This window comes from Macaca mulatta, chromosome 11, assembly GCF_049350105.2.
Source record: "Macaca mulatta isolate MMU2019108-1 chromosome 11, T2T-MMU8v2.0, whole genome shotgun sequence".
NCBI lineage: Eukaryota > Metazoa > Chordata > Mammalia > Primates > Cercopithecidae > Macaca > Macaca mulatta.
The window spans coordinates 116,996,720-117,013,562 of NC_133416.1; the positions used below are offsets into that span (position 1 = coordinate 116,996,720).

The 16,843-nt window shown below is 51.7% G+C and overlaps 1 protein-coding gene and 1 long non-coding RNA gene across 7 annotated transcripts in view; one reads left to right on the forward strand and one right to left on the reverse strand.

Moving 5' to 3' along the window:
* TRPV4 (transient receptor potential cation channel subfamily V member 4) overlaps positions 1–4,836 on the reverse strand; it is a 53,103-nt gene extending 48,267 nt beyond the window's left edge. For 2 of the 6 annotated variants that reach the window (XM_077954917.1, XM_077954914.1), the window contains exon 1: positions 4,399–4,480. The gene's annotated coding sequence lies outside the window, so the exon portion shown is untranslated. Of the gene's footprint in view, positions 1–4,398; positions 4,527–4,667 lie in introns of those variants that run through there. The other 4 variants (XM_077954916.1, XM_077954920.1, XM_028829845.2 and 1 more) reach the window with 4 other exon arrangements.
* LOC144333038 (uncharacterized) lies at positions 3,916–6,606 on the forward strand. The gene is made up of 3 exons (XR_013401367.1): positions 3,916–4,050; positions 5,193–5,287; positions 5,385–6,606. It is a non-coding gene; the product is annotated as an uncharacterized LOC144333038 (long non-coding RNA).
* Positions 6,607–16,843: the final 10,237 nt, after the last annotated feature.

The window sequence follows — 16,843 nt, forward strand, 5'->3', positions numbered from 1 at the left end:
CTGAGCACTTTGGGAGGCCAACGCAGGAGGATCACTTGAGCTCTGGAATTCGAGACCAGCCTGGGCAACATAGTGAGACCCCTGTCTCTGAAAAAAAATTTAATTAGCTGGGTGTGTCCCAACTACTTGGGAGACTGAGGTAGGAGGATCACTTGAGCCCAGGAGTTCAAGGCTGCTGTGAGCTATGATCACACCACTGCATTCCAGCCTGGGCAACAGACTGAGACCCTGTCTCTAAAAATAATAAATGAAAATAAAAAGTGCACATCAGGCAATAGATGCTAGTTTTAAACTAAATACTAGAGGTTGTGCTGAAGACTGTCCACAACCTCTCAGCAAGGCAGGCGTTACCTTATCCCCTTCGTCCAGATGAGGAAACTGAGGCCAAAGGAATAACGGAACTTATTGGAAGCTGGGATTGGAACCTGGGCAGCTGGGCTCCAGCCCTAGTTTTCAAGCATTAAATCAAGAAAGTAAAAAATGTTGATGGCTCCTGGCGCTCAGTCCATGCTCATAAATATTTCCTTGCTGAAAACATATCATTATCTGCCCAAATGCAAGTCTAGCTTTGCCCCCAATACCTTCCACCCACCCACCTGGCATGGAGGGGCTCTCTGAGGATGTCCGGGGGACGAGCTGGAAGAAAACATGCCCTGGAATGGGCCTGGGGACAAGGGGAGCCAACACAGTCTGAGGCAGAAGAGCTGTGCTTCAGAGCCCCATCCAGGTGCCTTGGATCATCCCTGCAAAGTGGGACGAGAGTCCCTTTGACAGAGGAGGAAATGGAAGCCCAGAGAGGCCAGGTGGCTTCCCCAAGCTCCTCCGGGGGGAACAGCAGGCCTGTCTCAAACATGCGGATGCAGTTTAAGCCCAGGCCTGTCTGTGCAATTCAGGTTCTGTTTTGAGAAAGGATCTGTCACTCTGGAGTGCAGTGGTGCAATCGCACTTCACTGCAACTTCTGACTCCTGGGCTTAAGCGATCCTCCCACCTCAGCCTCTCAAGTAGCTGGCACTACAGGTGCATGCTACCATGTTCAGCTAATTTTTGTATTTTTTCTAGAGACGGGGTTTCAACATGTTGCCCGGCTGGTCCCGAACTCCCGGGCTTGACCAGTCCACCCACCTCAGTCTCCCAAAGTGTTGGGATTATGGGTGTATGCCACTGCACCCAGCCAATTCAGGTTCCTATCTCTGGTAGCTCCCCCATGACCCCAGGCACCCCAGAGAGGGTCCAGACAAATGGGGATGGGCCACCTTACAGGTGAAGGAATGGATTTGCAATCGGACAAATGGGATTCAGGTCCCAGCTCTGCCCCTTCTCAGCTGAGAGAACCTAGGCAAGCGACTTCACCCTCCAGACTTCATTCCGCCCTCTGAAAAATGGGGACGAAAATAGTTTTGTATCCAAATATGCTGAGAGTGCTTGACTCAGTGCTTGGCACACAGTAAGTGCTCAATAAAGGCTTGCCACTGTCATAATAATTGTTAATGCAACCCAGGGTTGGCTAAAGCCAGACAGAACCTTGTACCCAGAGTTCAGAACAGCAGACACAGGGCCTAAGACCACGAGTTATCTCAAGAGATCTGAATTAATCTTTAACAGGTGAATTCTGCTCCAAATTGGTGATGCGGAGCATTCCAGAGGGCCCACTGCCATAAAATAAATGTTTTCTCGACTCCCCGGACTCTATCTGTGACAAGAGGAGCTGTTACCTGGGTCCCTATAATTTGGAGAATGGACTGGAGTGTCTTTCCCAAAGTCAAATGGGGGAAACTGAGGCAGACAGCAGGGTCAAGGGCCTGCATGGGGTAGAGGTACCCACTTCATGTGGACCCCATCCCCCTAGGTACAGAGGAAGGAACTCAGAGGACTTTGACCAACTCAAAAGTATTTGTTCAGACAACCATGCCATAGATACTGACTGAGCACCTACTATGTGCCAGGCACATGAGGCTCAGTCTTGTGTGTTTCCTTCCCTCCTACATCTCCTTCCAGCTGCCCCTCTCCACTCGGAGCTTGGATGACTTCCCCAGCCTTGGGGCCAGCCTCTCTGAGCTCCTCCAATCTTTCCCACTCTGCAGCCAAAGGGACCTTTCTAGAACACACAAACAACCATGTCACTCCCAGGTGGGACTTCTGGGCCTCTGGGTCTGACTTAGCCCCTGCCTGTCTGATCCCTCACCCTTTCCAGTCACGTCACAAACTCCAGACAAACAGAACGATTTCTCTGCTCTATAAACCCCAGGTGTAGCCACCTGGTAACAGGTAAAAGTCATGTCTCTGCTAGTGCCATTCTCTTTGCCTGAATACCCTTTCCTCTACTTTTGCATTTATTCTTCAAGGTGCGGTTCAAACACTACCTTGACCAAGCTCTCATGGGTCCTTCCTGGGCCAGTCCTCCTACCCTACAGCATTCTCCCCTGACCCCATCCATTCCACAGCATACATTTACTAAGCGTTGGCCATCCACGCACATCTTGCTAGATGCCCACAAGTCAGGTGTGGGAGCTCCTCCCCGGGGCCACAAGGGAAAATCCTTCTTCCCTTCACACCCCTCAAGCTAGAGCGAGGCTGGGATTCGAAGCGTCTCAGTGCTCCAGTGCCCAGTCCAGAGCTGGCATGGGTGACCTTGCAGAGAGCATTTGCTGGAGGAGGCAGTAAGTGGCAGAGGCACGGCTGGCAGCAGATGAGGCAGGAGGAACCTCCACAGCCCCTTCCCCAGATATAAAGTGTCTGGGTTTCACCTGGGGAATCCCAGCCATCCTCACAGGAGCTTAGGTGAAACATCCCTCCTGGGGGCATCACACGCTTTTTGTTCAGGCAACCATTCCCTGGTTACCTCCATTTCAAAACAGCCCCACCTTGGTCTTACAAAGTGAACCGCCCTGATCTATGACTGCCATTTGCCATTTGTGTCTGGGACCCCTTCCCCCTGCAATTCACCAATCAAGGTGGGTGTCCAGGCTTTCTGGTTCCCCTTGTTCTTCAAACAGAACGAACTAGAGAATGGCCAATTGACTTTTTCACCCTCTTTGTTAAGAAAATGTTTGGGGCAACAACAGCTGGTAAAACAATGACGGCAGCCAACAGTGACTGTGCCAGGTTCCTGGAAGGTCATCGGTCCTCACGACAGCCCTGGGGGCTTGCCCTCAGGCACCCCAGTATTACAGAGGAGAGAACACAGAGGCTCAGACAGCTAGGGGACTAGGCCAAGGGCACACAGCAGGGGACTGCAGAGCACACCCCGGGCCCCACACAGACCCACTCAGCCTCGCAAATGACCCAGGCCTGACCTTTCTACCCATGCTCCCCCAAAAGCCCACTTCGTCACCCTCCTCAGGAGCCAGCCCCGAGTTACCCTCTGCCCTTGCTCTGGAGCCAAAGTGGCAAATCTTAAATCCTCAAGCAGTTCTTAGCATCCCAGAACAAAGCTCCCATAGGGTATCTGCCTAGCATTTCAGGGGTTCACGGCCCCCCTGCCCCCAGCAGAGGCCCTTGTTTTAGAAGCTGAGACAGAAACGCCACAGGACCCACCTCTGCCCTGCCACTTCCCAGGCACTCCATGGGCACCAGGCCCTGTGTGCACAGCTGGTCCCAGGACAGGACACCTGGTGTGGTGGGAAGGGCTTTGGGGCTGGACAGCCCCTGGGTTTAAATCCCAATTGTCTAGATCCCCGACCTAAGCCTCAGTTTCCCCATCTGCAAAACAGAGAGGACAGACAGAGGGAATGGCTGGGGCCGGCTGGGGCAGTGGGTGGCTCGATGAATGTGTCTGTGGTTGGTGTTTCCAGGCTAGTGGGGAGTGTGGGAGCCTCTCTCTCCCCGCCCCACCCCCAGCCCCGCCACCCGCCCCCGGGACGTCCTGAGAGTCCAGGGCAGAACTAGAGGTTAAAGATTTTCATGCCTCTTGGAGGAAACAGCCGTCTCTCTGGGACTCAGTAACCAAGAAGAAGCCTTTGGAAGCTCCAGACTCCAAATTCCATCCGACATGCTCAGAGGCCAAGGGCAAACCTTAGGTCCTCCGAAATCCCTCTTCCAAGTCTCCTAAGGTGGGCTGCAGGGCTCCGGGCCTTTGGTTCCCTGGCTTGGGGTCAGGGGAACCGGACCGCCCTCCCCCCAGATCTGCTACCCCAGGCCCCACGTTGGTGCCCATTTCACAGGTGATAAAACCGAGGCCCAAAGAGCCGTTGTCCTGCCCAAGGGCACTTAGCGGAGAGGCTGGCGCCTACGGAACCTAGCGCCTCCCGCCTCTCGCCTCCCGCCTCCCGCCTCCCGCGCCCCCGCTCCGCACTTTGGAGCCTCGGGACCCCCCGGAGCCGGACGGGCCACGGAGATGTCCCCAGGGTCGCAAGGGGACCTCGGCTGGGCCGCCCCTCCCGGGCCCGGGCCCCACTCACCTCCGGGACGGCTGGGCGCCGGCGGCCGGGAGCTCCGCGTTTCCTGAATCCCGGCGGGCCCGCCCGGCGCCCGTCCGCCCGCGGGTCCCTCCTCCGCCGGCTCAGATTCCAGCCGCGCGCCGCCCCCGGCCTGCTCCCCGCCCACCCGCCGGCCCGCGGACCCCGCCGAGCGCAGGCCCTGGAAGGGGCGGCCCCTGCTCGCACCCCGTCCGCCCGGCGAGGGCTACCCCTGCGGGGAAGGTGCAGGGTCAGGGCCTCAGTTTCCTCGCCTGGAAAATGGGTGTCGCGATCCCTGGATAGAGCGGCAGACGGTCGTTGGAGAGGGCTCTGGTTGGAATCGGCTCCGATTCGATCTTGCTCTGTGATTTCGGGCCGCCCTGGGTCTGTGTCCTAGTTTGTTCATGGGCGTCCCAGCCTATTCCTCCACGTGTTTGCTCATTTATTCATTCATTCAGCAGACAATTCCCTCCAAGGAGTTGCCGGAGGTCCCTACCCTCGGGTATGGCCCATAGAGATGGTTCAGGGGTAAATAAATGTGAGCTGCTCTCTTTGGTCTTCACCCAGTGCTTACAGCGAAGCCTGCCTCGGAATAGGCAATCAATATGTTTTGTTGCTGTCATTTTTGAGACAGGGTATCACTCTGTTGCCCAGGCTGGAGTGCGGTGGTGTGATCATGAATCACTTCAGCCTCAACCACCAGAGTTCAAGCAATCCTCCCGTATCAGCCTCCCTAGTAACTGGGACCACAGGCGCCCACCACCAGGCTTGGCTAATTTTATTTAAATTTTTTGCAGAGATAGGGTCTCACTATGTTGCCTAGGCTGGTCTCAAACTCCAGGGCTCAAGCGATCTACCTGCCTCGTCCTCCCAAAGTGCTGGGATTGCAAGTGTGAGTTACCGTGCCTGGCTCAATGTGTTTTTGTTTATTTATTATTATTATTATTATTATTATTATTTTTGATACATGTTCTCCCTTTGTCACCCAGGTTGGAATGCAGTGGCACGATCACGGCTCACTACAGCCTCAAACTCCTGGCCTCAAGTAATCCTCCCACCTCAGCCTCCTGAGCAGCTGGGACAGGCATGCACCACCACACCCCACTAATTTTTATTTTTTTGTAGAAGGGGGTGGGGGAGGGGAGGGGTCTCACTATGTTGTGCACGCTGGTCTCAAACTCCTGGCCTCAAGTGATCCTCCCACTTCAATCTCGCAAACCACTGAGACTATAGGCATGAACCACCACACCCATCCATGTATTTTTTATCAGATAACAAAGATGGGCCCCAACACATAGCCATACCCTCTACCCAGCACTGAGTCCACTTGAATACCTCCACAGGATGGGCAGCTCACTTCCTCCAGGGTGGTTGGAAAGCCTAGTGGGCCCACAGCTTGGCTCTGTGACTCCCTAACCCAGCAGTCCTACGCAAGTCCCTTCACCTTTGTGCCTCAGTGCCTCTACATCCCCCTGTAGAGTGGGGCATACAAAAGTCCTCGCCTCACAGTCACGGTGAAGATGCTGGGAGCATCCCAGTTGTGCAGAGCTTTTTCATTTTTTTTTGAGACAGAGTCTCACTCTGTCACCCAGGCTGGTATACAGTGGCGCAATCTTGGCTCACGGCAACCTCTGCCTCCTGAGTTCAAGCGATTATCCTGCCTCAGCCTCCTGGGGGCTGGGATTACAGGCATGCGCCACCATGCCAGGCTAATTTTTTGTGTTTTTAGTAGAGACAGGGTTTCACCATGTTGACCAGCCTGGCCTTGAACTCCTGACCTCAGGTGATCCTCCCACTTCAGACTCCCAAAGTGCTGGGATTACAGGTGTGAGCCACTGCGCCTGGGCCAGAGCCATGCCATTTTCATTATTAGTGTTTTCACTAAATTGACCCCACTCAGGGACTGTGGGGTAGATCCTTCCTCCTCAGCTTGAAAATAGCAGTATCTCCCCTGAGGTCCAACAGCTGGAAAGTGAAATTTTATAATTGCTGGAGGGGGGAGAGAGAGAGAGAGAGAGAGAGAGAGAGAAAGTGTGTGTGTGTGTGTGTGTGTGTGTGTGTGTGTGTGTGTACCCCTGAATACGATTGATGTGTTCACCTCCAGTGTGAAACATTTACAAAGAAACAAACCCTAATAATTAACTCACTGAGCACAGAAGCGTAGTGGATGAGAGGGAGAAGTGTTGCCAAATAAACTTTTCTTGCAACAGGCTGTGAGGTAGGGGTTTGCTGTACCCATTTTGCAAATGGGAAACTGCAGCTTGGAGAGGAGTGTGGCCTCTCCGAAAGCTGCTCCTTCCATGGTGGGGGTTGGGGTGGTAAAGAGAACCGTCTGAGGGTCCAGAGTAAACAGGCAGATGTCTGGCAGTGGAGAGGAAGGTAAACACAGGGCCCCTCACACCTCCCTGACAGACAGCTATCTGCTGCGGACCCTCAGGGCTGGGGTTGGGGCTGGGCCAGGTTGAGGGTGGAGGAGTGAGTCTGGGGCCCATTTCTGCAGAAAGGCCTGTCTTAATTTCAAAGAAAATGGCAAGGGCGCTTCCAGCCACAAGGAGGCTGATGTAGGGGACTGGAACTGGAGGAGATGGGGCCGGGGATGGCGACCTGCTCTTCTCTAAGCTCAGAGGGAAGGGGCCTGAGTCCTCAGCATCAGCATCGCTAACCCAACTCTTTCCTGATCCCCATTTCATAGATGGAACAACTGAGGCCCCCGTGCAGGGAAGTGACTCATCTTGGGCTAAGCAGCTGGAGCTTGGCCTCTGCACCAGACACCAGGGTTCAAATCCTGCCCTGCCACTGATGGGAGAAGGAGCTGTGGTGGGAGCTGTGGGCAAGAGCCTCCCTCTCTCTCTGTGCCTCAGTTTCCCCACCTAAAACATGGGTACCAGTGCCCATGAAGCAAGGGAACGTGTTCATGACCACAGGTCTAGCACCTGGCACTTAGTAGGTGCTTTAAAAATACTGGTTGATGGGTCAGACGAAGTGGCTCATACCTGTTATCCCAGCACTTTGGGAGGCTGAGGTGGGCAGATCGTCTGAGGTCAGGAGTTCGAGACCAGCCTGGCCAATATGGTGAAACCCCATCTCCACTAAAAATACAAAAATTAGCTGGGCGTGGTGGGGGGCACCTGTAATCCCAGCTACTTGGGAGGCTGAGACAGGAGAATTGCTTGAACCTGGAAGAGGGAGGTTGCAGTGAGCCGAGATCACGCCACTGCACTCCAGCCTGGGCAACAGAGAGAGACTCCATCTCAAAAAAAAAAAAAATCCTGGTTGATGGAGCTGGGGGAGAGGAGAATGGGAGATTGCTGTTTTTTGGGCATAGGGTTTCAGTTTTGTAAGATGCAAAGAGTTCTGGAGATGAATGATGGCGACGATGGTCACACAACAATATGAATGTACTTTTTAAGTTTAATTTTTATTTTTTTTTTCATTTTAGAGACAGCGTATTGCTCTGTAGCCCAGGCTATAGTGCAGTTGCCTGATCATAGCTCATTGCAGCCTGAAATTTCTAGGTTCAAGCGATCCTCCCGCCTCAGCCTCCTGAAGAGCTGGGACTATAGGTGCATGTCACCAAGCCTGGCTTTTTAAATTTTATTTTTTGTAGAGGTGGGGTCTCGCTATGCTACCCAAGCTGGTCTCAAACTCCTGTGCTCAAGTGATCCTCATAACCTGGCCTCTCAAAACGCTGGGATTACAGGCGTGAGCCACTGTGCCTGGCCAGAAAGAACTTTTCCTCTTAGGGAAGGAAAGGCTTTCAAGGCCCTTAGCATTGGCTGTGAGTCACGTGGCAGCCACAGGTAGGGCACAGCCTTGCTCTCCATGCAGCTCCTGGACTGCCCCAGGTGGACTCAGCTACCTCCCCTAAGAAAGGTTCCTGGGCAGCAGCCAAGGGTCTGCATTTACCAAGTGCTTACTGTATGCCAGGTCCAGTGACAGACACTGGGGAGAGATTGGTGAGCCAGACAGGTCAGGATCTCAGGGACTTTATACCCAGGGTACCCAGTTATAAAAACAAGACACGTGCACCTCACTTTACAGTTGGCATAGTCCTGATCCTGCCACCAATTCAGTTCATCTTTTGACAGCCTGGAAAGGAGGAATTCTTCTGCCATTTTATAGATAATGACACAAAGAGGCCACTTGTCTGAGATCCCACAGCTGGTAAGATTTGAACCCAAGCCCAGCAGACTCTACAGTGTAGCATGACCAGCAGGAATATTTTCTTGGCCAGGCACGGTGGCACACACCTGTAATCAGAGCATTTAGGAGAATCACTTGAGCCCCAGAGGTCGAGCTTGCAGTGAGCTGTGTTCGGGCAGCTGCACTCCAGCCTGGACAACAAAGCAAGACCCTGTCTAGAAAAAATATATATATATAGATATGATCTCAAAAAGACAGACCATAAGTGTGGGTGAGGAAGTGGAGAAGCTGGAATCTTCACGCACTGCTGGTAGGAATGTGTAATGGGCTGGCTGCTCTGGAAAACAATCTGGCAGTTCCTCCAAATATTAAATCTAGAGTTACTGCCGGGCACGGTGGCTCCTGCCTATAATCCCATCGCTTTGGGAGGTCAAGGCGGGTGGATCGCTTGAGGCCAGGAGTTCGAGACCAGCCTGGCCAATATGGTGAAACCCCTAACAAAAAGTACAAAAATTAACTGGGCGTGATGGCAGGCACCAGTAATCCCAGCTACTCAGGAGGCTGAGGCACAAGAATTGCTTGAGCCCAGGAGGCAGAGGCTGCAGTGAGCTGAGATTGTGCCACTGCACTCCAGCTTTGGCAACAGAGTGAGATCCTGTCTCAAAAAAAAAAAAAAAAAAATCTAGAGTTCCCATATGACCCAGTAATTCCACCCCAGGAACATAACCAAGAGAAATGAAAACTTACGTCCATAGAAAAACTTGAATGTTCATAGCAGCATTATTCATAATAGCCAAAAAAAAAAATGACTCAAATTCTCAATGGATAAACACAGTATATCCACACAATGGAATACTATTTGGCAATAAAATGAATGGTGTACTGAGTCATGCAACAACATGGATGAACCTTGGAAACAGGATGCTAAGTGGCCAGATGCAAAAGGCCGCATATTACATAATTCCATTTATATGAAATGGTCAGAAGAGGCAAATCTATAGAAACAGAAAGGAGATCAGTGGTTGTCGGGGCTGGGGGGAAGGGAGGATTTGGGGGGCCAAGGGTAATGGCTAAAGGGTATGGGCTTTTTCTTTTTCTGTCGCACAGGCTGGAGTGCAAAAGTGCAACCACAGCTCACTGCGCCCTCTAACTCCTCGGTTCAAACATTCTCTCACCTCAGCCTCCTGAGTAGCTGGGACTACAGGCGCGTACCACCACACCCAACCAAACAGGATGATGCAAATATTCTAAAATTGACTGGTGATGGTTGCTCATATGTATGACTATACTAAAAACCACTGAAGACTGGGCACGGTGGCTCATGCCTGTAATCGCAGCACTTTGGGAGGCCAAGGTGGGAGGATCACCAGGTCAGGAGTTCCAGACCAGCCTGGCTAACATGGTGAAACCCCGTATCTACTAAAAATACAAAAATTAGCCAGGCATGGTAATGCGTGCCTGTAATCCCAGCTACTCAGGAGGCTGAGGCAGGAGAATCGCTTGAACCTGGGAGGCAGAGGTTGCAGTGAACCGAGATCACGCCATTGCACTCCAGCCTAGGCAACAGAGTGAGACTCAAAAAATTTTTTAAATTAAGTAAATAAATAAAATATAAACCATTGAAGAGTATACTTTAAGTGGGTGAATTGTATGGTATATGACTATCTTAATAAAGCTGTTGTGAAATTTTCTTTTTTTAAAAAAAAAGAAGACAGCCAGGTACAGTGGCTCATGTACTGTCATCCCAGCACTTTGGGAGGCTGAGGCAAGAGGAACGCTTGAGGCCAGGAGTTCAAGAGCAGCGTGGGCAACATAGTGAGAACCCACTTCTACAAAAAGAAGGAGGAGAAGGAGAAGGAGAAGGAGAAGACATGATCTCTAGGATCAAAAGGATTGGGTGTGGCTCTATCATACTTGTAAGCTGTGACCTAGGGCAGGTGACTTTGCCTCTCTGAGCCTTGCTTCTCTCATCTGTAAAATGACAGCAGTCACCTCCCCTGCCTCTTCAGGTTGTAGGGATTAAACACAACAGGGCTTGTGAGGGCTGGGCAGTACAGGAACATAGTAACTGTTCAATAAATAGTCCCACAATGTGGCCCCGACTCCTCCAAGACTAACTTCACGTGCCCTCCCACCCACGCGCTTCTAGCTTTAGCTAGTGCTCTCCCGTAGGTTCCTTCACGTCTTCCTTCCCAGCAACCCTGCGAAGTGAGCATCAGTTTCCCCATTTGATTGTGCCCATTTTACGAATGGGAACTACTGAGTCCAAAAGACAGCAAGCATAGCTCTCCTCCTCACTCCCCAGGCAGAAACTTCTTTCCTCTCCTTCCCCACACTCCCTGCTGTCCTCCCCTGCTCTCTCCCTTCCTTCATTCCATGTCCCCTCTTCAACCCCGCCCCCTCCCCTTTGCCCAGCTGGTGGTTGGTTTAGGCCAAGAGTTAATGTCTGGGTCCCTGGGGGCCTGGAGTGGGTCTCTGAGGTATAGATATAGCCAAGGCCACCATGTGGGGTTGGAACCCTGCAAATCCCAGCCTCTCAGCCCCTCCTGCGCCAGCCTGTCAGCCCCTCTTCCCTCCTCCCCATCATCTTCATCTCATCCACCCCTCCCTGGGTGGGTCTTCTCCCCTACCTTTTGCAGACCAACAAACTGAGGCTCCACACAGTGAAAGCCGTTTGCCTGAGGAGATAGATACCTGCCGATGGTGCCCTCAGGATTCAAATCCAGGATTGTCTGAATTCCAACTGCACCTTTCAGCCACTAAGCAACCGCTTCCCACTGTCCTGTGTGCCTCAGGCCCCTCACCACCGAGGGGGTCTCTGTTCACACCCCCTAGGATGAGATCAGGGAGTAGGGGTGGGGTAGGAGACATGGAGAGACATTCTGGTCGGCCTTCTTTGCTCTTTCCCCAGTGAATGCCGCAGATGGGCTCAAATCATGACAAAAAGAAGGAAAAACACAGGAAACTAGGGAGGAAAGGGCAGGGGAAGCACCAGGGCTAACATGTATGCATTTATGCACTGCTTGCTGTGTGCCAGAGGCACTGTGTAGGACTCTGCCTTCATGAGCTCCGTCCAGCTGCATGAGAGGAAGCACGCCCAGAGAGGTGAAGGAACCTCCCCAGGGCCACACAGCAGGGAGGAGTCTCCCAGGTTCCCCATGAAATCACATCTCCCCCCATTTACCAAGAAGCCACAGAGACTGGACAGAAAGAGGCTGCAGACAATCAGTGGCTCTGTCCACCCTGGTCCCGAGAATAGCCAGCTTTTGTCCCAGTCACCGGGGGCCCCACCCTGCCAGGGACTTTCAATGAGGCTCTTCTGGAATTCTCTCTGGGCCAGAAACCTGAGGCCAGGTGGGGAGGAAGCTCATCTCAGATGACCGTTGCCATGGGCACAGCCACTCTCAGCCGCCCAGTCACTGGCTGTGATTCCATTCCTCTGGGCAGCCGGGCGTGGTGGCCTGTGGGTAGGGCCAGTCACAGCTGGCCACAGGCACTTCAAAGATAGTCTCCATCTGAAGGCCATGGCATAGGCAGGGGTGGGAGTGTCCAGACCTTGGTCCCAGGGAAAGCAGGCTGATTCAGGACTTCTCAGCTGGGGTCCCTGTGTGGGCAACTGGGAGTCCATGGAGGTCCCAGAACAGGCAGTGGAATTGTGAGGGGGTGAGAGAGGATCATGACTTTCAGAGGCCTGGGACACCCTCCCTACCCCATGCCCCCAACAAAGTAAAGCACACTTTGTGTGAGGAAGTCTCACTTTACCAGCCAGGAAAGAGCAGAGGTTGGATTGGGGCAGGGGAGGGGACAGCCTCTCTTCCGAGTCCCTCAAAGGGACCCCTAGAAATAGATCCTGGCTAACAGCTCGCAACCTGTAAACTGGCTCTGTCGCCCCCCACTCACAGGGGCTATGATTTCCCCTGTTCTTAGACCAAAAACCACACTCACGCGGGCCTCAGCACCTGTAGGTTTCATCCTCCACTGCCATCCTCTCTTCTTCTCCAGGCTCTGGCCACCTTGGCCTCTCTCCGTCCTTGGTGCATGTTGCTTTCTCTCCTGCCCCGGGGCCTTTGCACTAGCTATGCCCCTTCAGATCCCAGCTCAAATGTCACCTCCTCAGAAAGCGCTGCCCACCCGGACTCCAATCTAAATCAGGGGTCTTATAGTCACTTCCATCACATGACCCCTTTTGCTGTCCTCCATTGCTCATTTCCCTCTCTGGATTCACTGTGCACTGGACCTTGTTGTACCCCTGGGGAATAGAGACCTCATCTGTCGGCCGGGCGCCTGTAATCCCAGCACCTTGGGAGGATGAGGCAGGTGGATCACCTGAGGTCAGGAGTTCGAGACTAGCCTGACCAACATGGTGAAACCCCATCTCTACTAAAAATACAAAAATTAGCCGGGCATGCTGGTGCGCACCTGTAATCCCAGCTACTTGGGAGGCTGAGATAGGAGAATCGCTTTAACCTGGGAGGTGGAAGTTGCAGTGAGCTGAGATCACGCCACTGCATTCCAGCCTGAGCAACAGAGCGAGACTCTGTCTGAAAATAAAATTAAAAAAAAAAAAAAAGAGAGAGAGAGAGGGAGAGAGAGACCTTATCTGTCTTCTTGCAAGATCCCCTGAGCCGCGTTCAGAGCCTTGAACATAGTAAGTGCTCAGCAAATGGGTTGAATGACTATCCCTTCCAGACAATCTTCTCTGGGTCAGATCAAAGACTGATTAAGGGTTCATTATCTTCACAGCTGCCCTTTATCCAGCACCCTCTGGCAGGAGGCACTGTGCTAAGTGTATTTGCATTTGTGACCCCATTCCTTGTCAGAAGCAGAGCGTAGATTTCACTGGACTTATAAATACAAGCCAGGAGCTGGATACAGTGGTAAAAGGTATCCATTGGCCGGGCGCAGTGGCTCACACCTATAATCCCAGCACTTTGGGAGGCCAAGGCAGGTGGATCACTTGAGGTCGGGAGGTGGAGACCAGCCTGACCAACACGGAGAAACCCTGTCTCTACTAAAAATACAAAATTAGCCAGGCATGGTGGCGCACTCCTGTAATCCCAGCTACTCTGGAGGCTGAGGCAGGAGAATCGCTTGAACCTCGGAGGCAGAGGTTGCGGTGAGCTGAGATCGCACCATTGCACTCCAGCCTGGGCAACAAGGGAGAAACTCCGTCTCAAAAAAAAAAAAAGGTATCAATTGTAGATTGTCAGAGCTGGGCAGGAACTCTGAACTATCTAATCCCAATTTTGCTTTATTTTTATTTACTTATTTTTAAATTTATATATATATGTGTGTGTGTATATATATATATTTTCAATAGCTTTTGGGGAACAAGTGGTTTTTGGTTACATAGATGAATTGTATAGCAGTGAAGTCTAAGATTTTAGTGTTCCTGTCACCAGAGTAGTGTACATTGTTTTTACTTATTTTTTATTGACAGAAAATATTTTACATATTTATGGGGTACAAAGTGAGTGTTACATGTACAGAATGTGTTATGATCAGGTCAGGGTATTTGGGGTATCCATCACTCGTATTTATCGTTTCTATGAGTGGGTAACATTTCAAGTCCTCCTTGCTAGCTACTTTGAAATATACAAGCTGGGCGCAGTGGCTCCCGCCTATAATCCCAGCACTTTTCGGGGCTGGGGTGGGCAGATCACTTGAGGTCAGGAGTTCGAGACCAGCCTGGCCAACCTGATGAAACCTCCGTCTCTACAAAAAATACAAAAATTAGGGCCGGGTGCAGTGGCTCATGCCTGTAATCCCAGCACTTTGGGAGGCCGAGGTGGATGGATCACTTGAGGTCAGGAGTTCGAGACAAGCCTGGCTAACATGGGGAAACTCCATCTCTACTGAAAATACAAAAATATTAGCTGGGCGTGGTGGCGCATGCCTGTAGTCCCAGCTACTCAGGAGACTGAGGCAGGAGAATCACTGGAATTCAGGAGGCAGCGGTTGTAGTGAGCCAAGATCGTGCCACTGCTCTCCAGCCTGGGAGACAGAGCGAGACTCTATCTCCAACAACTACAACAACAACAACAAAAATTAACTGGACATGGTGGTGCATGCCTGTAATCCCAGCTACTTGGGAGGCTGAGGCAGGAGGATGGCTTGAGCCTGGGAGGTGAAGGTTGCAGTGAGCTAAGATTGGGTCACTGCACTCCAACCTGGGCGAAGAAGACAGACATTGTTTCAAAAAAAAAAGAAAAAAGAGAGAAAGAAATATACAACACATTGTTGCTAATTATAGTAGTAACTACTCTGCTATGGAATATTGGGGCTTATTTCTCCTACCTAACTATATATTTGTACCCATTAACCAACCTCTCTTTATCCCGCCCTCCCTCTATCACACCCTTCCCAGACTCTGGTATCTATCATTCGAGTCTCGAAAAAAACTTTCTTTTTTTTAGACAGAGTCTAGCTCTGTCCCCTAGGATGGAGTGCAGTGGCGCGATCTCGGCTCACTGAAACCTCTACCTCTTGGGTTCAAGTGATTCTCCTGCCTCGGCCTCCCAAGTAGCTGAGATTGCAGGTGTGCACCACCACACCCAGCTTATTTTTATATTTTTAGTAGAGACAGGGTTTCACCATGTTAGCCAGGCTGGTCTCAAACTCCTGACCTCAAGTGATCCACCCACCTCGGCCTCTCAAAGTGCTGGGATTACACACATGAGCCACCACACCCGGCCTATCATTCTATTCTCTAACTCCACGATATCTTTTTTTTAAGCCCCCACAAATGAGTGAGAACATGCAATATTTGTCTTTCCGTGCCTGTCTTATTTCACTAAACATAATGACCTCCACTGCCAGCCATGTGGGCTGCAAATGACATGATTTCATTCTTTCATAAGGCCAAACAGTATTTCAGTGGGTGTATATACCACACTTTCTTTCTCCACTGTCTATCAGCGGGCATTTAGGTTGCTAATCCCAATTTTAAAGACGAAACTGAGACCCAGAGGACAGAAGAGGCTTGCCCAGAGTCACACAGCAGATCAGGGCAGAGTGAGAATTGAGAATGCACAATATTTTCTGGAGTGTTCCTTGTTGATGTGTTGAGAAAGGCCCTACTGTATCTTTAAGTACAAGGAGTAGGCCAGGAGTGGTAGCTCACGCCTGTAATCCCAATACTTTGGGAGGCTGAGGTGGGCCGATCATGTGAAGTCAGGAGTTCAAGACCAGCCTGGCCAACATGGTAAAACCCCGTCTCTACTAAAAAAAAGAGTACAAAAATTAGCTGGGCGTGGTGGCATATGCCTGTAGTCCTGGCTACTCTGGAGGCTGAGACAGGAGAATCACTTGAACCCAGGAGGCAGAGGGTGCAGTAAGCCAAGATCGCACCACTGCACTCCAGCCTGGGCAAGAGAGCAAGACTCTGTCCCAAAACAAACAAACAAACAAACAAGAACAAGGAGTAGGTGAAAATGCTCCAGTTTAACTGCATTAAGAACCAGTTGTCCTTTCAGGAGCCTTTGGCAGGCTGTAGCATCATAATTAATAAAAATGTTAACACAATCCAGTTATTGAATATCTTCTATGTGTTCGGTATTTTACACACCTTATTTAATGTAATCCTGCGAGGTAGAGATGTTTCTGTCCCATTTCACAGATGCAGAAACTGAAGCTCAGAGAGGGGAACTGACTTGTCCTGGGCACTCAATTACAAAGTTTCAGAACCTGGACGTGAACCCAAGAATTGTTAGGTGGTGGTGGTGCTGGTGGCAGTAGTCGCAGTGAAAATAACAGGACATACCTAATGACCTTCACACTGAGGCAGGTGTGAACTCAGGGCCCCAAGGCATCTGCTGGACGAGCTGCAAACTTTCCCAACAGTGTTCAAGTGAGGCTTCTCATTTAGCCCCTAGGAAACAGCCCAAGCACGGTAGGAGGACAAGTTCTCCTGCCCCTCCTGCCCTCCCTTCGTCCCACCCACTTTGGGAGCGGGCGGGAGCCTGGTGGGGTGCGGGGAGGCGCAGAGCCTGGCGGAGCCTCCCAGCTCTGCCTCTGCGGCGCAATGGGGACAGCGCCGCCTACCGGGCCCATGGGAGCTGCAGGCGCTCAATGCGCAGGCGCAGGGCTGTGGGGCCGGCGTGAAGCCGGGAAACCATCCACCAGCCAGCAAAACTGAAGGGTGGTGTCCCCATATAACCTCCTGCAAACGACGGTAATTTGGTCAACATTGAACGATTACGCAGATAAGCCCCTGCCCAGGCCGCTTCATTGACTCAGTGAGCTAGAAACTGTTGGTATTCCCATTGTATGGATGAGAAAACTGAGGCTCAGAGGGGTGAAGTGA